Source organism: Hyperolius riggenbachi, chromosome 1 (genome assembly GCF_040937935.1).
Source record: "Hyperolius riggenbachi isolate aHypRig1 chromosome 1, aHypRig1.pri, whole genome shotgun sequence".
NCBI lineage: Eukaryota > Metazoa > Chordata > Amphibia > Anura > Hyperoliidae > Hyperolius > Hyperolius riggenbachi.
Window position 1 is genome coordinate 63,710,787 of NC_090646.1, and position 24,366 is coordinate 63,735,152.

The 24,366-nt window shown below is 46.4% G+C and overlaps 1 protein-coding gene across 2 annotated transcripts in view; it reads left to right on the plus strand.

Annotated features, from left to right (window-relative positions):
* Positions 1-24,366, plus strand: part of LZTS3 (leucine zipper tumor suppressor family member 3) — a 149,247-nt gene that overhangs the window by 8,572 nt on the left and 116,309 nt on the right. Inside the window, exon 1 of one of the 2 annotated variants that reach the window (XM_068274767.1) lies at positions 12,774-12,974. The exons of the other annotated variant lie outside the window; for it this stretch is intronic. The gene's annotated coding sequence lies outside the window, so the exon portion shown is untranslated. Of the gene's footprint in view, positions 1-12,773; positions 12,975-24,366 lie in introns of those variants that run through there. 2 annotated transcript variants of the gene reach the window in all.

Genomic DNA, 24,366 nt, shown 5'->3' on the forward strand with positions numbered 1-24,366 from the left:
CGGCTGATCCGATCAGGTATACATTACCTGACGCTGGCTCCCGGGCGTCTTCTCCGCATCTTCTCCGCGCTGCACCCGCTCCATCCCGGTGCTTCCTGTCACTGCAGTGACCAGGAAGTTCAAATAGAGGGCGCTCTATTTGAACTTCCTGGTCACGGAGTGACACAGGAAGCGCCGGGATGGAGCGGGTGCAGCGTGGAGAGGATGCGGAGAAGATGCCCGGGAGCCAGCGTCAGGTAATGTATGCGCGGGGGGGGGACAGGCGGCAGCGGCGGCTCCACAGATTGTGATCGGTTTCAGGCTGAAATCGATTCACAATCTGTTTGCAGTAAAGGCAGCCATAGATCCCTCTCTGATCAGATTCGATCAGATAAGGATCTGTCAGCTGGTCGATCTAATGGCAAATCGACCAGTGTATGGCTACCTTTAAATATCAGGTATGTAAGTGGCAGTTCCTGTCTGAGTCAGGACTGGGTCAGACTACAGTGTGCCGCTCACTGATAAGAAATAAAACACTTTCCTAACAGAAAATGGCTTCTGGGAGCAGGAAAGAGATAAAAAAGATCGATAGTTTATAGTCATTGATCAAAAACAATAAAACAGTAACAACTTAAAAAGTAGATTTAAATATAAAATAAAACTGTGGGATATCTGAAAAATTCATTTTAGAAGGAGGATAGATACAATTGTTAATTTCATTAGTTTATTTTCACCTCGGGTGTTATTTAATACATAATAATGTGTTGCAGCGTGGTGCTGGGGAGATGAAAGTGTCAGGTTTAGTTGGACTGAGGAATCTGACAGCATTTATTCTGTGAGAGGGGAGCCCAACAGGGCATCAGCCATTCTTTTTTCTGTCCAGTGTATCCCTGGCATCTCTTTAGATGTGCATCCATGCCACTAAAAGGCTCCCATCACATAGATCTGCCCATCTAAAGGGATACTAAGAATTCGCTTTGCATGTCTATTTCTCCTGCTCTACGATTCCTGGTGAATTGCAATTTCTTGACATCTATTGAGGTATTTACCACACAGGTCGGTAATTTACCTCACTAATGTGTAATTTTACTTTTGAATGTGGTAACAACCTTAGTGAATTAGCATTTTACAAACTGTGTGGTACAATCAGCTGCCACTGTGGAACGCAGCGTGACCAAGCGTCCTGTTGGACGCGAAACGGCCGTCGCCGACCCTTTCACAACCTGGGCACCCACCAGACCACCGCCACCACCACCAGTAGGTATGTAATATATCTGCGTGTATACTGATGTTCACCCCTTTGTATGGATTTGATCTGGAGGATTAAAAGGCAAGATTTGTCAGAGGACACTGGTGCACGCTTCTGCTTCTTTACGTTTGTGTTCTGCATTGAGGCCAATGTGTTGCAACCAATAAGATTGCAGTTTATATAGTAGCCAGGCTGTACAAGGTGAAAAGCGATTGGTCACAGCATTGCTGTGCTTTTCACAAAGTTGTGTCGCTTTGCAACGCATTGTTCAATAAGACTTATATTTGGTTAAATTGCATAATTGTCAGATTGCAACGTTTTAATCGTTAACTCTAAATTTGTCAAGCAACAACATATTGTGCCGAGTGCAGCTGTTGTTTTATATAAACAGAAGTAGCTCTAAGCAGTCTGAAGACTGATTGTTTTACCACGTGTGCAGGAGGCAGCCGACATGCCCAACGCCAGGCTTATGCAAAGCCAAAGCTTTCTTTCTTTTACTTAGTTAGAAAGGACCATAATCTGTTTTCCTTTGTAAAGAATGTATCTCGTTACCATTCATTGAATTATTTTTCATGTTCCTATACAAGAGGGTACCTCAAGTGAAAGTAATGTTCACAGTTTATCTAACCTGGGGCTTCCTCCAGCCCCCTGTAGTCCTGGTCCCTCGCCGTTATTCTGCTCTGTTCCAAAATCACTTTTGTAAATCTATTGCAAAGCCATTTTGCAGCAATCCTATACTAAGCATTGAATCGGAGTCACTAGCAAAATGCTGCAGGCAGAGGGGTTGCGATTGGGCAAATTGGCTCACCACCATGCACTTTCATTGGCATTGCGGTTTTTGGAATCTCCCGTGTTCGTTGTCAAATCCAGGTCACTGCTGAAAGCTCTCTAGTGGGTCCTAGCGAGGCCTTATTCATTTCAGCAGCGTCGGCTGCACCCCCTGATGTGCAGACAGGACAGCAAGAAGAATTTCAATGCACTTTGGAAGCATCGCCAGTCGTACAGGATGCGGTCCCATCCGACCTATGATCACGTTTGCTGCCTCATATTAAAGAGAACCCGAGGTGGGTTTTAAAAATCCTAATTGCACACAGAGGCGGGGTCTGCATATAATGGCCAGCCTCTGTTACTATATTGTTCTCCACCAGACCCCCCCCCCTCCGCTGCGCTCTGCTGTACCCCCATAAATCAAACCGCCATGCTAGCGACACGCAGCGTGTCGATAGCAGGCTGTTTACATGGCCACTGTCAGTTTCTGCCGCTCCCCCGCCTCCTCTATATCGCCTGCGTCCCTTCCCTCCCCGCTGATTGGAGATAAGGGACGCAGGAGGAGGCGGGGGAGCAGCAGAGAGTGACAGTGGCTCTGTGTGAAGTTAGGATTTTTAAAACACACTTCGGGTTCTCTTTAAATGAGACCATTGTAATCCTTTGGCTTAGTAAATCAGTTTATGGAAATGTGGGAAGGTTTTGGTGTTTTCTGTAGTGAGCTTGTACTCCTGGAACACCTAGGTGGTAAGCAAAGAGAGGCCAGGAGCCCAATGGTGCAGTACCGTTAAGTTTGAGGGTTTTGTAAGTAAAGATTTATACTCACAAAATTGGGTTGCAGATCCCTGCAACCGCCATATAGGCTTATGGGAAATATCAGAGGCGCCCAGACTCTTACACTGCTACAAGGCACTGTGTATTGACCTGAGGAAGCGTGCTAGTACCCATGAAACGCGTTGTTTATCTGTGTGTTGAATAAATAATTTCCAGTTGAACTGGTGTCCTATCTTCTGGTGAGGTAAGAAAATACCTCTCCTTAATTTTATTGTTTTTATGCCAATAGAAAACCACTGCAGTACTTTTATACTCCTGGCGCCTCTATCCTCACAAATTCCCAGCTTATGTAAAATGTCTCTTCGGTAAGAACCGTTATTGTAATTGACAGCTTTATTTCTGCTTCTATTGTTGTGTGTGGAGACTGTGCTGGTGGCTTTGCATCTGTTGTTTCCTGTCATCCAGCCACCTGTTCGGGGACGGGGAATAAAGTTTCTTTGTGTGAAACCGATGCACGGTGTCTGGCGGGTATTCCTGTGTGTAGAAGTGTGAGGAACGTCACTGGAGGTGGTACAGGAAGGTACCTAGAGGACACGCTGAGCTCAGGTGGGCAGGCTGGGCAAAAACAGCGGCTCCTGGGGGATGGGGGGAGGTGCAGTAATCTGTGGAACTTGCTAAAAATGAGACATAGTTAGCAGCAACCCCATTGGATAATATCAGCAGCAACTGTCAGTGATATGAGGGCTGTGGAGTGGGAGTCGAGGAGTCGGAGGAATTTTGGGTACCTGCCTGGAGTCGGGGTCGGTGGTTTAATAAGCTAAGGAATCAGAGTTGGATGATTTTTGCACCAACTGCCCAGCCCAGGTAAGTATTAGACTGAGGAGTTGGAGCAATTTTGGGTACCCGGAGTTGGAGCAATTTTGGGTACCCGGAGTTGGAGGTTTCATAAACTGAGGAGTCGGATGATTTTTGTACTGACTTCACAGCGCTGAGTGATATAGCTGCAGATGAAAGGCCTCCCTAGTAACATATTCAGGCAACCCCTTGCCTAATGCATGATTTTTAATGAATAGGTGGGCAGGCTGATACTTGACCAGCTCCTCCAAACGTGAATACGATGCATGGAAGCCCCATCCACTGCATTCCACATGACTACTGCTTCATCAGGAGATAAACTCTAAGTCCACTATGCCTCTCAGCTGCTCTGATGCACCTGCAGGGGGACTGCAAGCGCTTAGCAGAGCAGTAGGGCAAGTGTAAAGTAAAAAATATCAGTAATTTACACAGGGCTGTGGAGTTGGTACAAAAATTCTTCGGACTCCTCAGTTTATGAAACCTCCGACTCTAGGTACCCAAAAATTGCTCCAACTCCTCGACTCTGACTCCTTAGTCTAATACTTACCAGGGCTGTGGAGTCAGTACAAAAATCACCCGACTCTTCAGTTTATGAAACCTCCGACTCCGGCTCCAGGTACCCAAAATTGCTCCTCGACGTAATATGGGACATTTTTTTTCTGCTGTGTAAATGCAACGCACATCAAATGCTAACGTGTGTAGTTACAAAACCTCCTATACAAAGGTCTTCATTTGAAGCCAGACGACACTCGTTGGGCAGCGGTTTTGAGACGAAGCTGCATGTCAAGTGTGCAGCTTAGCCGTCCATGTGAACAAGCCCTTAAAATGGCAGCAATCAGATTATGCCAAAAGGGCTTCCCCAACCATTCAATCATATAGCAGCAGTTAGAGGAACGTTAACCAAGGATTAAACTTCATCCCAATCAGTAGCTGATACCCCCTTTCCCGTGAGAAATCTTTACCTTTTCTTGAATAAATCATCAGGGAAGTCTGTATGGCTGATATTGTGGTGAGACCCCTCCCACAGTGTGATGTCAGGACCATGAGAGTTATCACCTGGCAGGAGTAAAGATGTGGCTGCCTGTGATAAATTTCAGAAGGTAAATCAGGGAGAGAAAAGATTTTACAATGGGCAAACACTAACTAAATAATCTATAAATGAATATTATAAAAAAAAAACAATTTTATTCATTACATTATTTTCACTTCAGTTGCACTTTAAGGCTGCTTCAACCTTGATTTGTGCTATTTTAGTGGTAAACATAAAATTTCCCTCTGTGGGTGTTGGGTACCAACAGACTGAAGGATTCAACGCAAATGCCCATTGGCTATGCCCATATTGCGTTCATTGCTTGGCAGGTTTCCTTGAATTCCATTGCGGCAATTTGAAGAGTCAAGCAGCATCCATGAACGCTGCCCCTACTGTAGCAGTTGTTGAATGCCTTACAACCTCCTGACCTCTCATTCTTTTTAAATATTGGTGACCACAATCTATAAATGATGTAAAACTGGTGGTTGCAACTGGCCATTAGGAAAGCCAGCAGTGCGTGTGACTGGAAAAGTATCAGTTCAGATTTTTTACACACAGCAAAGGATCATGGGAAGGGTGCTTTAAAGGAGGAAGAAGTTAACATGGAGTGCTTATTTTTAGATTTTTAGAATTTGTTTCAGATTCCCAAAGCTTCATCTTCTCCGTGTATTTATTATTAGTCAAGGCTTCGACTTTAACATCTCATTTATAGAAACCATGACAGAATTTAGATATAGATAGATATAATATATATATGGATGACTCATTCTGGATGCACCTTGGGTACAGGCCCAGGCCAGGTACCATGGTTTCCATGGCAACCATTCACATAGTAACAAGTGACAAACTCCTGGTACAGTAGGAAAGTGAGTAGCAACAGACAGAACTGAGAGTACATCGAAATAGGCCTCATTTAGTAAATCCCAGGAAAACGAAAGAGTTTCTGCATGCATCAATAACCAGACTTCCTTTATTTTCACTGGTTTGTTGTGGTCACCCTGTGCCAAAAAAGAAAGAAAAATTATTCTTTGCTTTTTTTAGATGAAGTTGGTAAGAGTTATCAAAGGTATATTAGAATGCCACGGTGGTATAGTGGATAGCACTCTTGCTATGCAGCGCTGGGTCCCAGGCTGAAATCTGGACTAGGACACTATCTACATGGAGTTAGTATGTTCTCTCCGTGTCTGTGTGGGTTTCGTCAGGACACTCCGGTTTCTTCTCATATCCCAAGAACATACAGGTGATACTCGAAAAATCAGAATATTGTGTCATATTGTGTCATAGGCAAACACTGGGGGAGATTACAGCTGCCCCGAATCCCCCCTCAGACCAGGGCCAGTGCAGTGTCTGGGGACAGGCACAAGGTGAGACACCACAATATCTGAAGGCTTCCTGAAGCTCACAGTACTGCCCCCTTGGGGAACTTAGAGTCAGGTATGAGCACAGCCCTGTGCCCTGCTGTGTGAATGCTTCACTTTCCCCTTCATTAGCAATGTCGGCTGTCCTCATTATTATCTGTATCCAAACTGCTCCTGATCCATCCCGTTGTCGATGGGGAGCAGATCGGACATGTCAGAAATAATTGTCAGATCCTGTCAGTCGGACAGGAAATTGCATTATGTGTACCCAGCATATTGTCCTACCATATTATTATACTGTATTGTGCAGGGCTGCATGGAGACCTTGAAAATCCTGGGTTTGCCCCTGTGTGTAAAAGTCCATTTATTTCAGTAATTCAACATAAAGGTGAAACTAATACATGAAATAGACTCATTACATGCAGAGCAAAACACACACTAGGCTTTTTTGTTATAATTTTGATGATTAAGAAAACCCCCAAATCAAAATCTCAGACCATTAGAATATGGTGGAAAGGTTCAATATTCTAGGCTCAAAGTGCCAGACTCTAACCAGCTAATTAATCTAAAACACCTGCAAAGGGTTCCTATTTCATATATTAGTTTCACCTTTTAAGTTGAATTACTGAAATAAATGAACTATTGCACAATATTCAAAATTTTCAAGTTTCACCTGTACAGATAGGTTAATAGTCCTTTCAAAAAAATTGACAGTTAAGTGACCAAAAAAACACTGATTCTGCACTGAGGCCTTATACAGGGGGCAGTAGTGGATACTAGATGCCAGTAGTGGAGGTGAAGGATTATTGGGTTATGGTCGGTGCACTACTAGGACCAGCAGACCTTTCTCCAACAGCTAATTTGTACAATACAATAGCAAGAAAGGGCAGCAATACAATAGAAAGAAAAACAATGTAACAACCCTAAGAAGGACTTAGCTGTTCAGGACAATGTGGTAGCAGCAAGAATCTGCACTGAGGTAACAGAACACAGGCCTACTTAAAGGACAACTGTAGTGAGAGGTATGTGGAGGCTTCCATATTTACTTTAAAACAATACCAGTTGCCTGGCAGCCCTGCTGATCCATGTGGCTGCAGTAGTATCTGAATAACACCAGAAACAAGCATGCAGCTAATCTCATCAGATCTGACAATAATGTCAGAAACACTGATCTGCTTCATGCTTGTTCAGGGGCTATGTCTAAACATATTAGAGGCATCGGATCAGCAGGATAGCTAGGCAACTGGTATTGCTTAAAAGGAAATAAATATGGCAGCCTCCATATTCTTCTCACTCAGGGGTCGAGTCCTGCGTGAACGCGGGTGGACGACGTCCACTTACTTTTTTTGGAGAGTGGACGTCGTCCACCCTAGCATATACGGAGGGGAGCAGCGCAGTAGAGAGGAGCGTTGTGCAGAGCAGCGGGGAAGGGCGGACGTCTCGCCCCCCTTCCCTCACCTTGGGGCTCCTCTTCCTGGCTCTCCCCTCCAGAACATTTGCAGCAGCGGTGGCTGGCAGCGGGCATCAGTGGGCGGGACTTTCTTCCTCCTGTTCCAGCGAGTTGAAGCTGTGCGTGCCGCTGCTCTGGTCTTGACTAGACCAGACTAGCAGCATGCACAGCCTCAACTCGCCATAACGAGGAGGAGGTAAGTCCCGCCCACTGATGCCCGCTGCCAGCCACCGCTGCTGCAAATGTTCTGGAGGGGAGAGCCAGGAAGAGGAGCCCCAAGGTGAGGGAAGGGGGGGAGACGTCCGCCCTTCCCCACTGCTCTGCACAACGCTCCTCTCTACTGCACTGCTCCCCTCCTGCTGGGGGGACACCTGGCTACCTATTCTGCGGACGCCTATAGACTGGCTCTACTGGGGACAGCTATACACCTGGCTACATATACTGGGGACACCTATACACCTGGCTACATATACTGGGCACATATACACCTGGCTATACTGGGGGCACCTATACACCTGGGTACATATACTGGGGGCACCTATACACCTGGCTATACTGGGGACACCTATACACCTAGCTACATATACTGGGGACACCTATACACCTGGCTACATTTACTGGGGGCACCTATACACCTGGCTACATATACTGGGGACACCTATACACCTGGCTACATATACTGGGGACACCTATACACCTGGCTATACTGGGGGCACCTATACACCTGGGTACATATACTGGGGGCACCTATACACCTGGCTATACTGGGGACACCTATACACCTAGCTACATATACTGGGGACACCTATACACCTGGCTACATTTACTGGGGGCACCTATACACCTGGCTACATATACTGGGGACACCTATACACCTGGCTACATATACTGGGCACATATACACCTGGCTATACTGGGGGCACCTATACACCTGGCTACATATACTGGGGACCCCTATACACCTAGCTACATATACTGGGGACACCTATACACCTAGCTACATATACTGGGGACACCTATATACCTGGCTATACTGGGGACACCTGAACACCTGGTTACATATACTGGGGACACCTGGCTATACTGGGGACACCTATAGACCTGGCTACCTATTCTGGGGACATCTATACACCTGGCCACCTATTCTGGGAATATCTATACACCTAGCCACCTATTCTGGGAATATCTATACACCTTGCGACTTATTCTGGGAATATCTATACACCTGGCCACCTATTCTGGGAATATCTATACACCTGTCCACCTATTCTGAGTACATCTATACACCTGGCTACCTATTCTGGTGACATCTCTACACCTGTCCACCTATTCTGGGGACAACTATACACATGACTACTTATACTGGGGACACCTATAGACCTGGCTAGCTATACTGGGGGTACCTATTTTGGGGGAACTGCTGTCAGATCTGTATTTTTGGGGAACCGCTGATGCCAGATTACGTGTATTTTGGGGAACCGCTGCCAGATTGTGCATGTTGGGGGACCACTGCTGCCAGATTACATGTATTTTGGGTGTTACGTGTATTTTGGGTGATCCACTGCCAGGTTTCGCGTATTTTGGGGAACTGCTTCCAGATTATGTGTATGTTGGGGGAACTGCTGCTACCGGATTGTCTATTTTGGGGGAACCACTGCCATATTTTCTGTATTTTGGAGGAACCTCTGCCAGATTATGTGTATTTTTGGTCAAATGCTGTCAGATTACATCTACTTTTTGGGGATACACTACGACAGAGCTCAAACTTCCCCTGGCAGACCTTTTATACCACTGCTAAGGCCATGTATATTTGGCCCCACCCATGACCACTCACCTCTTTTTCCAGGACTAGACCCCTACTCTCACTACAGTTGTCCTTTAACTCTCTCCCTGTCAGCAGCACACTCTCCCTGATCTGCCTTGCACAGAAGCCAAACACAGACTGCAAAATGGCTTCTGTGCTGGCTTTCTGATGGGGGGAGGGGGGTGGTCCAGTTAGGAGGGATATCTGATTGGCTGCCATGTGTCTGCTGACTCCGGGGTGAGGGGTCAAAGTTTGGCTCCATTATAATGTATAGGGGGCGGGTCGAACACCGCATGTATTCGCCGATCGAATAGTTCGGGCCATCTCTAATAAACAGTTATATCTATCCTCCTTCTTCTAAAAAAATGACTTTTTAAGATATAGCACAGTTTTATTTTTGTTTATTTTATGTTTGAATTGTTTTATTGTCTCTGCTCAATGACACAGTCTTTAAAGTATGCCAGAGTTAAAATGTATGAACTTACTGACCCTTTTTATCTCTTCTCTGCTATGAGAAGTTTTATGGTTGTAATTCCTTATCAGCGAGGTTTATGCTATAGTTTAACTAGGTCTGGACTGGAGAGGAACTGTCACTTGCAGGCCTGAAGGTTAACTCTTTCTGGCAAAGAAAGAAAAAAAAGAACACAGCCTAGTTATTTGTATGCTTGGCACTGAACATGCACATTTTTATTTCATCAGCTTTTCTTCACCTCCGTATTCCTTTAAGCAATACTAGTTGCCTGGTAGTCCTGCTAATCTTTCATGCAGCAGTAGTATCTTAATCACACACCTGAAACAAGCATGCTGCTAATCCAGTCAGACTTTAGTCAGAAACATCTGAGCTGCAGGCTTTTTTTCAGAGTCTATGGCTAATGTTGCCCATAGATCAGACGATGTATGGGCAGGTCGACCAAGAGACAGATCTCTCTCTGATTGAATCTGATTGGAGAGAGATCTGTTGCCTGCCCATACACCACAGGTCAATTCCCAATCGATTTCAGCATGAAATCTCTCAGGAATCAGCCTTTTGTTTGCCGCCTCGCAACGTCGCACGTGCCCACATACAGTATATATTATGTGGGGCAGGTGTATAAGAAGTGGTGCAGAGCCAGTGGCAGACAACAACAGGTATAGTTGATTGCAGGGGGCACATTTTACATTAAGGGGACAGCACCAGGGGTTCCGCTGCATTTGTCGCTTGTCCCGATATTGCACACTGTTACCACCGTGCACCCAATCGAGCATATCGGCCCTACATCTTGCAGCATGACCGACCGCTACATGCAACCATTTCTGACCCAAAATTGGTGGCGTCGACCGGGCATGCTCTTGGGGGCACCAATTTTCATCCGATTATAATAATCAAATCGAATGGTCGATCAGCCGCCAAGTCGCCTGATGTATGGCCACCTTAAAGGGAACCTGAAGCGAGTAAAATTATTTAAAATAAACACATGACGTAGCTGCAAATGAATATTACATACTAACCACACAGTCAGTTCCTCTCAGAAGCTCACCATTTTCTTCTTACAGTGATCCCTTCCAGTTCTGACAAGATTTTGTCAGAACTGAAATATACCAGTAGCTGTCAGTTATATATCAAGCAGCTGTCAGTTACAACTGAATGTGCAAGGTAATATCCATGTTTCCCTATGTCTCAAGTGGGCGATATTACAGTTTAACAGTGTGCTGACCAGGAAGCTGTTATGAGGTAATTTAAAATGGAGGATGGAGAATTCTATCGATTATAGTGGACTAATGGGACGCAGAAGAGGAGAAAGAGATTGAGGAGTAGACTACACAGGATGTAAGTATGACCTGTGTATGGGTATTTTGACTTTTTATTTTCAGTTCAGGTTCTCTTTAAGGCCTCATTCACACTAGGGATGTTGCTGTACGCTTTTCCCAGAGCAATGTGCTATGCGCTTTGCTAAGTACAGCTTTTTCCATTCATTCTAATGTACCACGATCACATCTGTGTGCTATGTTAATGTCCGTTTGAGAAACGTGGCGTTGCAAGCACTTTTGTGCGTTGCCCTGGAGAACGCACAGCAATGCAAGTGAATGGTCGTGCTTTTGTAGCATAGAAGCGCATAGCAAGTGCTGTGGAGATGTGGTTTTTTTTTTTACCTATAAGCAAAACGCATGCTGAACAAATATGCGTTCAATCGCATGTAAAACGCATAGGTCCGCTTAAAAAAACCTCACCGCAATACACTGAAATGGGTTATGAAACGCACATCAGCGCATGTGTTTTTCGTCATGCGCTTAAAGGGAAGGTCCAAGCAAAAAAAAAAAAATGAGTTTCACTTACCTAGGGCTTCTACCAGCCCCATGTAGCCATCCTGTGCCCTCGTAGTCACTCACTGCTGCTCCAGTCCCCCGCTGGCAGCTTCCTGACCTCGGAGGTCAGGGCCAAATTGCGTACATTTTTACACATTCCCGCTAGTGCAGGAACATTAACACATACATTTTTACGCGTTAGTGGTGCAACGCATAAATTTTTGTTCCTGCACTAGCTGGAATGTGTAAAAATGTACGCAATTTGGCCCTGACCTCCGAGGTCAGGAAGCTGCCAGCGGGGGATTGGAGCAGCAGTGAGTGACTACGAGGGCACAGGATGGCTACATGGGGCTGGTAGAAGCCCTAGGTAAGTGAAACTCATTTTTTTTTTTGCTTGGACCTTCCCTTTAAATACGTTTATGAACGCACCCAATGTGAACAAGGCCTAAAGGTGCCCATACACTGATAGATTTGCAGCAGATTTGACCATCAGATAGATTTATGTCAGATGCCTGTCAGGTTGAATCTGACAGGAATCTATCTGATGTGTGTACACACTAGGAACAGGTTCCCAATAGATTTCACAATGAAATCTATTGAAAATCGATCTAAAGACATTACTGCACCATTAAATTCAATGCAACTCTATGGGCCATCGATCTGCTGCCAGCAGCAGATCGACCTAGATTTTCCATCCTGTCAGATAGATCAAATCGATTGAAATCGGCCGCAAATTGATTGGTCGGTCGTTTGATCGTGCATCGATTTGCAATCGATCGAATTGAACGCTGAAATCGACCAGTGTATGGGCCCCTTAAGGGTATTAGAAAAAGGATCAGCAGGGCAGCCAGAAAATGTGCATTTAGGAAATAAAGATGTCAGCCTCCATATACCTCTCGCTTCAGGTTCCCTTTAAGGAGGCCCTGTGGGTGAGGGGGGCCCAGGTGAATCCCCCATTGCTGCTCTGCTGGTGCTGACTTCTACAGATGGCAGCCAGCTTGTGTCAGGAACCTTCCACAGGGAGCAGCTTCCCCATCATTAGCAATCTGAGCGCTGGCGATAAAGAAATATTTCAGCACTCTTGGCTGCTGAACTGGAATGGTGGGATGCCAGAGCCTGTATGCCCACCTACATATCAGCCCACTCGGGCAGCCAGCCCAGCTGAGCACTGCATGCTACACAGAGATGTGACTCAGTGAGCCGGAACACACAGATACACACACAGGCACACACACACACAGACACACACGGGCACAGAAGTGGCTGCTCGCTCCGCAGTGACATCTCCCTCTCTCGCTGTGAGGAGGATTCCGGGAACGCTGGGCGATGCTGCAGTGCCAGGGAAGGAGGATGAGGGCTGTGGGCACTGAGGAGGGGAGGCACTGACGACTGACGAGGCCTGTGACAGCCGACCAGACCAGGGAAAGGTAAGAGGAGGGGGCTTCTCGGGGATCCAGCTAATCACAGCCAGGAAGAGCTTTCAGTGGCATCCGCAGTCCACCTCACACATCTGCCCTGCTTTATTTCTGGGATAATTATCTGCCATGCTGTAGGAGGAACACTAGCCCTGCTATGCAGGAAATACAGAATGTGATGATAATTCCTAGAGATGCATTCTATCTATCTATCTATCTATCTATCTATCTATCTATCTATCTATCTATCTATCTATCTATCCATCCATCCATCCAACGTTGCACTTTCTTTCCCTCACACATCCACCAACATCTACCTGTCTACCTGGATTCCATCTCCCTTTCCTCTCTTTTTTTTGCTTTCTCTCTCTCACCCTCCTCCCATTGTACATTGAACTCTACCTCCTCATATCCTTCTCTCTCTCTCCCTCTCTCTCTCTCTCTCTCTCTTTCTCTCTCATTATGTTTCCCTTAACTCACCCACCTGTTTCTCTCTCTTTCTCAGATTGTTCACTTTGTGTCTATCTATCCAGCTATCTGTCTGACTTTTCCTTTTTTCTTCTACCACTCTCCACCGTCAGTTATCTCCTCTCATCTCTCTCTCCCCCCCCCCCATATCTCTCTCTCTCCCACCATCTCTCTCTCTCCCACCATCTCTCTCTCTCCCACCATCTCTCTCTCTCTCTCTCTCTCTCTCTCTCTCTCTCTCTCTCTCTCTCTCTCTCTCTCTCTCTTCCCCTCACCTCTCTCCCCCTCATCTCTCTCTCTCCCCCCTCACCTCTCTCCCCTTCATCTCTCTCTCTCTCCCTCATCTCTCTCCCCCTCATCTCTCTCTCTCTCCCCCTCACCTCTCTCCACTTCATCTCTCTCTCATCTCTCTCCCCCTCATCTCTCTCTCTCTCTCCCCTCTCATCTCTCTCTCTATTCCCCCCTCATCTCTCTCTCCCTCCCCCACATCTCACTATATCCCCTTCATATCTCTCTCTCTCCCTCATGTCTCTCCCCCTCATCTCTTTCTCACCCCCTCATGTCTCTCATCTCTCTCCCTGCCTCATCTATCTCCCCCTCATCCCTCTCTCTCTCCCCTTCATCTCTCACTTTCTCCCTTACCTCTTTATCTCTCTCCCTCATCTATCTCTCCTCTATCTCTCCCTCATCGCTCTCCTATCTCTCCCTCATTTCTCTCTCTCTCTTCCTCATCTCTCTCTCTCCCTCCCTCATCTCCTTATCTCCCTCATTTCTCCACAACTCCCTTTCACCCCATCTCTCTCGTTCCACCACTAATTTTCTCTCTCTCCCATCTCTCTCCCCATCCCTCTTGCACCAGCACCAATTACCTATCTCCTTCATCTCTCCCCAATCTCTCTTCCCCATTTTTATCTCTCTCCACCACCAAATCAAATAAAACATAGCTTTATTGGCATGACCAAGGTACATACAAATCAAGGAGAAATGGGGTCAGGAAAGGGGTACATTGTGTGTGTGTGTGTGTGTGTGGGGGGGGGGGATGGGTCGAGGGGTAGACGTATAATTGGTCTGTGGACATTTTTAGGTTTACAATTCATTTATGCTCCTCAATTGTCTCTCTACCCCCTTCTCTGTCTCTCTCCATCACCAATTATCTCTCTCCCTCATTTCTCTCTCCACCGACTCCTTTCCTCTCTCTCTCCAGTTTTCTTTTTTTCCCTCCTCCTTTGATTTGAAGAATGAAAGTTGGATTTCTTGCTGATGCATTCACTCTAGATATATAAAGGCAGTTATTCCATCCTGCTCCTCCTTGACCTCTATGCAGCATTTGACACTGTTGACCACTCCCTCCTCCTCCAATCACTACAGTCCATGGGCATCCATGGTCTTGCCTTGACCTGGATCTCCTCCTACCTATCCAATCGCTCCTTCACCACTTCCTTCAATGGCTCCTCCTCAACCCCTGCCCCCCTCTCAGTTGGGGTCCCCCAGGGCTCTGTTCTAGGCCCCCTTCTTTTCACCATATACACTTCCTCAATTGGCAAGCTTATCTCCTCCCTGGGCTTCAATTACCACCTTTATGCAGATGACACTCAGATTTACCTCCATACCCCCGATCTCTCATCCACCACCATAAACAAGGTCTCCTTGTGTCTCTCAGCAATTTCCTCCTGGATGTCAGCTAGGCTCCTAAAGCTTAACCTAGACAAAACTGAGCTCCTGATCTTTCCACCCCATGCTGCTGCACCACTCCCAGATTTCCACCTCACAATCGACAACACAACCATTCGCCCTACCTCCCAGGCCCGGTGTCTGGTGTCACCTTGGACTCTGACCTCTCCTTCATCCCACACATCCAAAACATCACCAGAGCCTGCAATTTCCACCTCCGTAATATCTCCAAGATCCGCCTCTTCTTAACCCCGGACACGACCAAACTGCTCATCCATGCCCTCATCATCTCCCACCTTGATTACTGTAACTCCCTCCTTTCTGGCCTCCCCCTGAAACGCACTGCCCCCCTTCAATCAGTGATGAACGCGGCTGCAAGACTCATCCATTCTTCGCACCGCTCTGCATCCACATCTCCCCTTTGTGAATCCCTGCACTGGCTCCCTATCCGTTTCAGGATAACTTTCAAGATTCTATGCCTGGCGTATAAATCTGTGCACAAAACCTGCCCTACCTACATCTCGGAGCTTGTTCACAGGTATACACCAGGTCGCCCCCTCCGTTCCTCCAACGACCTTCGCCTCACCACCCCTCGCATTTCACACTCCCATGCCTGCCTGCAGGATTTCTCAAGAGCTGACCCCACCCTCTGGAATGCCCTTCCACCACCCATCAGACTTGCTCCCTCTTTCAACACATTCAAGCAAGCCCTAAAAACCCACCTCTTATGATGGCCTACCCACCTCCTACCACACAGTAACTCTCTAAGGAATATTTAACAGCCCCACCTAGTGTTTCCACCCCTCCCTTTAGATTGTAAGCCTCTGGCAGGGTCCTCCACTCCCTAGTGTAATCTACAGGATCATGTGCTCCTGTCCTATGACAGCCTGTACTTGTATTACTGGGCCTACCTAACCAGCCCATATTGCATGATCATGTATTTTGTACAATTTCTATGTATAACTTTGTTCTATGTGTATAACCCTATGTATGTCATCCTTGTATCATTGTATATATTTATTGTCCAGCGCTGCGTAATATGTTAGCGCTTTATAAATACAATAAATATATATATATATATATATATATATATATATATATATCATGATTGTTTGGTCGACCATATCTTCCTGTTTGTAGCCAGGTTTATACACCCCTTTCTCCAGACTACATTGATCCCTCCCTCCTCATATCGCTCTCTCTTCTACCCTCTAAGGGCTCGTTTCCACTATCGCGAATCCGCATGCGTCCAACGCATGCAGATTCGCACATGGTATGCAAGTGGATGGGTCTGTTTCCACTGTTGCGTTGGTGATGTGCGTTTTTTTCAGCGGTAAAAAAACGCACAAATGAGCCAACGAATTCGCCTGCGAGTGGAATGCATGCGAATCGCCGCTAATGTATTTAATAGGAAATTCGCATGCGGCTATGGTATGCGAATTTTCATGCGAATTCGCATGCGAATTTGCATAGATACCAATGTAATTCAAACAGGCAGTGACATGGTTAAATTCGCATATACCCTCACCTATGCGAATTCGCATGCGAATTCGCGGCAAAAAACGCATGGGAAATCGCATCCGCATGCGATTTCATCAGCGGTGGAATCCAGGCGATTCCGCACCGCAATAGTGGAAACAAGCCCTAAAGCACAGGTGTCTAATACAAGGCCCGCGGGCCAAATGCGGCCCTCCTTGTCATGACTCATATTATGAGGCCCTCCAGAGGTTCACATGTGCATTACGGAAAGCAGCAAAAGAAGGACAACACACTGCCTTCCCACCCAGAGGATCACACTGGTAACAGTGTTTCTAGTTGAAACATTGTCAGTTTGAGCCGGAATGCAGCAAAAACCCACGGGACCTCCCAGCAATACCTACCTCCTTCTCCGAGAGACATTTCTCACGTTTCAGAGTAGTGCAGCGGAGCCGTGTACTGTTTACCTGCTCCAGCAATGTGTTGGGTCTCTGCTGTTCTTCCTAGCAGTCCTCCTTCTCCTGATCACGTGACATGCCTCAGGAGCCAGTGGTATGCAGCACAGAGCATGCGGCTTTTGGGGAGATTGGAGAAAACTCGAAGCAGCACTGGAGCAGGTAGATATTAACCACTTGAGGAACACAGTGTTAAACACCCCTAGACAAGACCATTTTTCAATAAATTGGCCACTGCAGCCTAAAATCGCAGCGATGTACGTGGTAATTAGACAGCGGTTTCGCCGTCTAACAGTCTCCTAGCAGCGATCGCCGCTGGGAGGCCTACCAAGCGGAGAAGCGAGCGCATCAGCGCGCACTATCTTCTGCAAAACAGGCCCCAAGGACCTTACACTGATCTGCATTAGGCAGTCCTGGGGCTGCCGCCGTGGCCACGCCCGTCGGCATGTAGTTAAACTGCACCACTGCGCTACTCTGCAGAAGGGGGAGAACCAAGCACCCATGATCGTTATACTTACGCCACTTAGTTTGAGATTGTTCAGTAAATGTTATATCAGAATAAACAATTTGGTTTGCGGCTAAAGATGGCCACACACCATACAATGAAAAAATCCATTCTTCGTTTTCGATCGATAAATCCGATCAAACTTCCTGTTTTTTTTTTTTTTAAGATTGGACATGTTGGATATTTCATACCAACTTTATCAAGAATTCTACGGTGTGTGATGGATTGTCAGTTACTAGATGTACAGTTCCAATCAATTTTTTCTGAGCTTTCAATTATTTTATTCATGATTGGAGAAAAATTGAACATAGGTGTGTGGTACATTGGTCAGATTTTGAATTGTTACAATCCCCTAAAAAATGTATTGCTATTCTTAAATTGAACAGATATTTAAAAAGTTGTATGGTGTGTGGCCACCTTAAAGGGACTCCGCCAGCCGCGCGTCATCATGGCAGCCAACGTGGCAGTACGGCGCATGCGCGCTTTAATCGCGCATGCGCAGTACTTTCACGCCGGCCACCGTGATGACGCGAGGCGGCCGGCGTGTGACGCGGAAGAAGAAGCCCGACACTCGGCCGAGTGTCGTCGGGCTGCCGCCGGTCAGCCATTCCGGAGCGGGGACTAGGAAAGGGGCCAGGACGCCGTCGTGGGACCTCCCGACCAGCACTGGGCTGGAGAAAGCCCCGGGTGAGTACAATTTTCATTTTTAAGATGAGCTCGGAGTCCCTTTAACCTCCTTGGCGGTAACCTCCTTGGCCGAAGGCGATCGAAGCGGGCGGGGGGATTGCCGCTGAGCAGCGGCTATCATGTAGCGAGCCCTGGGCTCGCTACATGATATAAGAAAAAACAAAACAAAAAAAACTGCTGCGCTGCCTCCTGGCAGAATTTTTTATACCGCCAGGGGGGTTAAAGGTGGCCACACACCATACAATTTTTTTTTATTTTGATTTGATTTGAGCATTCTGATCCAATTTTTTGATTGATCGGAAGTTTTGATAAGACTCTTCGAGGTATCACACACAGATCAGATCAAATCAGATGGTCGATCCAGCAGGAAAATCGAGTCATATGAGGGCACCTTACAGGTAGCCATACATCTAGCGATTTTGCCGGCTGATTGACCAAGAAACAGATCTCTCTCTCTGATGGAATCTGATCAGATAAATATCTGTTGGCCACCATAAACCACAGACCGATTTCCGATTGATTTCAGCATGAGCTCCTAATGTTTTATGATCCACCCCTCATACAGTTGCACTTTACCTTCCACTGTCCGTGCTTCACATTTGCGCCCCCACGTGGTTGCCGGCATTATGGCAGGTGGGACATGTGTGACATCACACTTGTGCCCCACGTGATATATCCCGGTAGTCACATGGGGCCAGAATAAGGCACAGGCAGTCAGCACGGACGGAAGGACAGGTAAAGTATAACTGCGCGCGCACTGGGGGGCATAAAACATTGGAGGGACACCTACCAGGGTTTTCCGCCGCATTCGTTGTTCACGATTATCACACACTGCTGCCGCCATGCAACCCATTGAGCATGTCAGCCTGAGATTTTCCAGCATGTCCGATCCATACATGCGACCAATTTCCGCCCGATTCAATTGTTTGAATCGGGTGTCCTCTTGGCAGCACCAATTTTCATCAGATTCGATAATCATTATCGAATCTGATGGTCGATCAGTCGCCAAATCTATGGCCACCTTAACTCTCTCTTTACTTTATCTCTCTCCAAGACGCTGTTATCTGTCTCTGCAAATCATGTCATCTATCTATCTATCTATCTATCTATCTATCTATCTATCTATCTATCTGCCTATTTATCTATCTATCTATCTGCCTATTTATCTATCCCTCTATCCATGTATACAGCAATGAACGTATTCTGCATGATATACAGCGAGGGTGCTTTAATGATGTCACATTCCAGGAATCTGTGCTGAAGTGATTTATATTGTCTCTCCCCGGCTATATCTGTGAGATTTACAGTAAGGCTGGAATCTTGTTCTTTTAACCCTTTTGTTACCTTGAATCCACTACCTGTGGTCTGTACATTACGGTGAGCCTAGCCATCTACGGTGTTCATGTAGGGACATATGTGTGGAGAGAGAGGCTACAGATCCCGTAGCTCTGCTGTATGTCACGGCTCCGCTCCATCTGATGCAGGAGAGGCTTCATTGCCTTTCTTCTGCCATTCTTCATATTATGTAATAACCCACAGCCGAGATGTCAGACTGTCTGGTAATGACCATGTTAGGGGACCTCAGCGCAGTAGTGCCCGAGCAGTAGAAGAAGCCATGGGGGGGGGGAGCCTGATATATCACACAGGATGGGCTGACTTCATATTATTTTACAGCACATTCCATGCATGACAGGCATGGAGCTGATATCAGCCTCCTTCCTGTCAGGTACTTTTGAAGAATGTTAGTCACATATGGGGATTTGTAATTATCTAAATCTACACGCTTATGTTGCCATGGTGATGCATCCGTACCAGTCAGTGGTAGCTTTTTATCCAATTATTTATGTTTACTTCAATCTGGAGGGGACTCTAAGCATTTAGCATTAGCATGGGAGGGGGTGGTTGTGGGATTAAGAGAAGGGTTTAGGGGGTTGGGGTATACAGTACATAAGGGGGTGGAGGATATTGAGTCGGGATATATAGTCCATAGGAGTGAGGAAGGTATAGGTGACAGTATAAGGGGTATACAGCCATGGTTGAGACCCCTACAGAAGCTGTTTCCCCTCACCTTTCCAGCCTGGTAATAGGCACTCTTGGGTTACCGTGAAATTGGCAAATCTAGGCCAAGTAACATGGCAACCTCTGGGAAGAACGGTGGGGGGGGGGTGGCTTAAAGAGGATCTGTAAAGTTAAAAAATTCCCCTGGGGGTATTCACCTCAGGTGCAGGAAGCCTCTGGATCCTATCTAGGCTCTCCCCGTCCTCCTGTGTCCCGCGGTGGTCTCGCTGCAGCCCACTAAACAGCAGGCATGTAAATACTGACCTTACCGGCTCCAGCACAGGCGCAGTAGCGGCTCTCCGCTTGTAAATAATCGGAAATAGCCAATCCCAGTCAGGTCTGCTGTACTGCGCAAGCGCAAGTCGCCTGCGCCTGTGCAGTACAGCGGACCCGACTGAGATCGGCTATTTCCGAGGAGAGAGCCGCAACAGCGCCCCCGCTGGAACAGAGAAAGGTAAATATTGCACAGCCTGACCCCAGGGGAACTTTTTTTCATTACAGAGTCTCTTCAAAGGGGGGCATTTAAATGTTTTTTTTTCCATTCTTTTTCTTCATCCCCTTCCCATCTTCACCTGTACCATGCCCCCTTCACTGCCAGCCTGTGGGGAAGAGGTTGGGAGGCAGCACGCATGCGCTAGTAAAGGGTATGAATTGGGAAAGTGGATACTCATAGTAAGGAATCATTTAAATAGGTTGTGGTGACAGTTAAGGAGCCCATTAACTATCCAATCTCCAAAATTATCAACTGTCCGATCCGATCGTAAACAATCATTCAGGTCCATCAACGGAGGGGAAAATGATTAGCAATCCGATCAGATGAATAGAATTGATTTGAAATTCTGATGGACAGAACGATTGTAAGAAAGTTCGTTCAAAGTTGATCTAGTTCCTCTGATAACAGCGGAAGGCCGAAACCTGGAAGGAGAACGGTCATTTTCTGAACTACAGTCTGGTGACTTTCTCAGCACTTGGCACTTTACTGGTTATTGTGCAATAGTGTATTGATGCAAACAAAGGGGTGCAGTGTGCATGGACCCATGATGTGAGTTTGTATTTTCTTTTAATGATTTCAAGTTGTTGCAATAATGTGTACCTGTGTATGAACTAAGCCCTGACTCCTACGTATATATTTTTGGTCACTGTCTTCAATATTGGGCACAAGGTGTCTGCAGGCTTCACAGTGTGTGGGAGTGCAATGGAGAGCGCTGATTGTTTATCTTCGACATACTGTTCCATGGTGGATTGGGAAACCTCTGGCTGCTGATCGATTATTAAGACATCTGCGTTTATATTACGTCTACATATCCTGGTGTCTGTCTCCTGGTGTAAAAGCATCATATTAGCAAACCTGTGGAGGGGGAAAAAGTTAGATACTTACCTCTAGAGTTAAAAGCTTCGGGATGGTCTAGAGCAGTGGTCCTCAAACTAAGGCCCGCGGGCCGAATGTGGCCCTCTGAGGCTTTTTCACCGGCCCCCCACTCTTAAAACCTATTACTTATAGATGCGGTCCACTGCATCTTTAAATATCTGCGACCCACATATAGGATAGCAGTGCTGGCACCACCCATCCACATGGGTCCAATTGGACTGCAGGTTGTCACCTGGGTATGCTTCACTGTCTGTGGCAAAGATGTTCTTCAGGCGCCACATGAATGGCTGCTGCTGGGAGTTTTCCTCCGGAGGAGTTCTCCTCTGCGTTGCAGGACATACTATCTGCACATTCTGTGTTGGGGGTCATACTGTCAGATTTGGTTAAATAGGAGACAAAAGGGCTGCATGTGTTAACAGGTAATAGTTTACACTACCTAGGCTCAATGTAATGTTTTCTACATTTCATGTATACTCCGGCCCCCCAGCAGTCTGAAGTATGTTGACCTGGCCCTTGACCGAAAAAGTTTGGGGACCCCTGGTCTAGAGGCTTCTACCGCCGACCATTCCACATACCACCCGCTTCATCTTTTTGTCACGCTCTTGGTCATGGACGAGCGCGTCCAGACTGAGCATGTGCGAACTTTACTCTCCCATGCCCAGTGCAGATTGGCCTGAAAAAACCCATTCAACAGATTTTGTTAAATAGGTATAGATGGAACCTGTGCTGGAACGTTGGGCTGTAGGAACACCCAGGAAGCCTCTGGACTGCCCAGTCTTCCCTCTGCTGAGGTAAGTATCTTGACTTTTCACACTTCAGGTCACCATTATTATAGGAAACCTGTGATGAAAAAAATGCCCCATATGGGTACTCACCTTGGCAGAGAGAGGATCCTCCAGAGGCTTTCCCCTTCCTCCTCCATTAGGCTGTTCCAGCGATGTCTGCCTCAAAACCATCAACACGAGCTTGTCGATGGTTTGCACATGTGCAGTAGCATGGATCCACTCAGGTTTCATCAGAAAAACTGAGACCATTCAGGTCCGTGCTATTGAGCTGGCGCGAGCCACCTCCGCTGTAGCACAGACCCAATCAGGCTCGGCTTTTTCTGTGAAAGCCTTAATGGGTCCGTGCTACAGCACACAGCGGCAGCTCTTCGAGGGGCTCAGCCCTGGAACAGCCTGATGGAGGAGGACAGGGGGAATCCTCTTGGGGATCCCGATGCTTCCCTCTCTCTCGAGGTATGTATGCATTTTAAAAAGACAGGTTTACTTTAACGTGGCAGAAAATATCAGACGCGTATCTTTCCAGGAAACCCTTTTATTGGGCATGACCTGCTGTAGCTCATGTTGCAGCTGTAGTGTTTTACATTTACATGGAGTACAACAAAATTGTAGTGTTGATGCAAAGGGTTCTTTCTATAAAGCAGTAGGTTATATGTGGCATGGTCGTGTTGGCCAATTTTGTGTTTGTATACAGAATCTTAAAGGAACGCTATCAAACCAAGTGTTCTAAAATGACAATGTACAAATAATGTCTAAGTAGCTGTGTAAACATTTTCCTACTTTTCATGGTAAAAATCAGAGGCAAAAGCTGTAATTCACTGTGTGTAGATTTTAGCTACGTCTGGAATGTCTCATTGGCAAAGGTATGAATTGCTGCAGTCTTACATGCTAAGAACAGTATAATATTGAAGCAGAGTTATATGAAAACAAAAAACTTTCAGGTATTAGCTTTCACGCACACAATAACAAATGTTTATGTTGCACATAAGATACATTTCCTCTGCTCTCTGTGAGAGAACGCTCTGCCTCTCTCTGACTGAGCTCTCTGCACACACAGAGTTAGCAGACACACTGTGAGAGAATTCCCCCCTCCCGTCATGACTCAGTCTGCCGTCAGAACAGACTGCCATCAGAAAAATTTGAAAGGAATTAGATAACAGTAAACAAAGAGATAATAATACAAATGTATCCACCAGTACTTAGCAACACTACCAAAACATTTCCTATCTCAATTGAAAAAAACATGTCAATCGGTAGTATTCCTTTAAAGATTTTATTTTCAGTTATAAGCAATAGCTATGTCATCGAATGTATTTACAATGTGTAGAGTATGAAGGACGTCTTTTATTAAGTGCTGTCTAGTAGTCGGGTCATGGTGATGGTGTAGGTGTAATATTCTATTGTAGAATGTAATAACATGGTAATGTGACCAGGCTCACGTAAGAAGTAGAATTAAGAACAATATTGTCATCACATTCAGCGGTTGGATCATGGGGAAAGGGGAGGTTGTAGTGTTCTGTGTATAGAATGTAACACAACTAGTTTACGATCATTGAGGCCACTTGCAGACTGCTTTCCTGCTGCAAGGGCCATACAAGTCTATAGAGACTTGCACAGTCCATGCGATATCAAAATCTCTGCATTCCTGACATGCACGGATTATGCAGTAATGCAAGTAAGAGGGCAACGCAGGCGGTGTGCATGACAGGCGTGCATGCACGGACTGATGGGAATGCCTGTGATGTACTTCCTACCCAGCAGGAAATACGTCACTAGCCAGGGGGCGGGCATATGCATAGGACGCTGTCGCTGCACCGTGGAACAGGGTCATATGATAGCCTCATATCTGCGGTGCGACTGGCACTAATTTCTGATCACCCCATCATATCATGTGAGGAGTGTCAAAGTGCAGTGGCTGGATAGTTCCAATGAT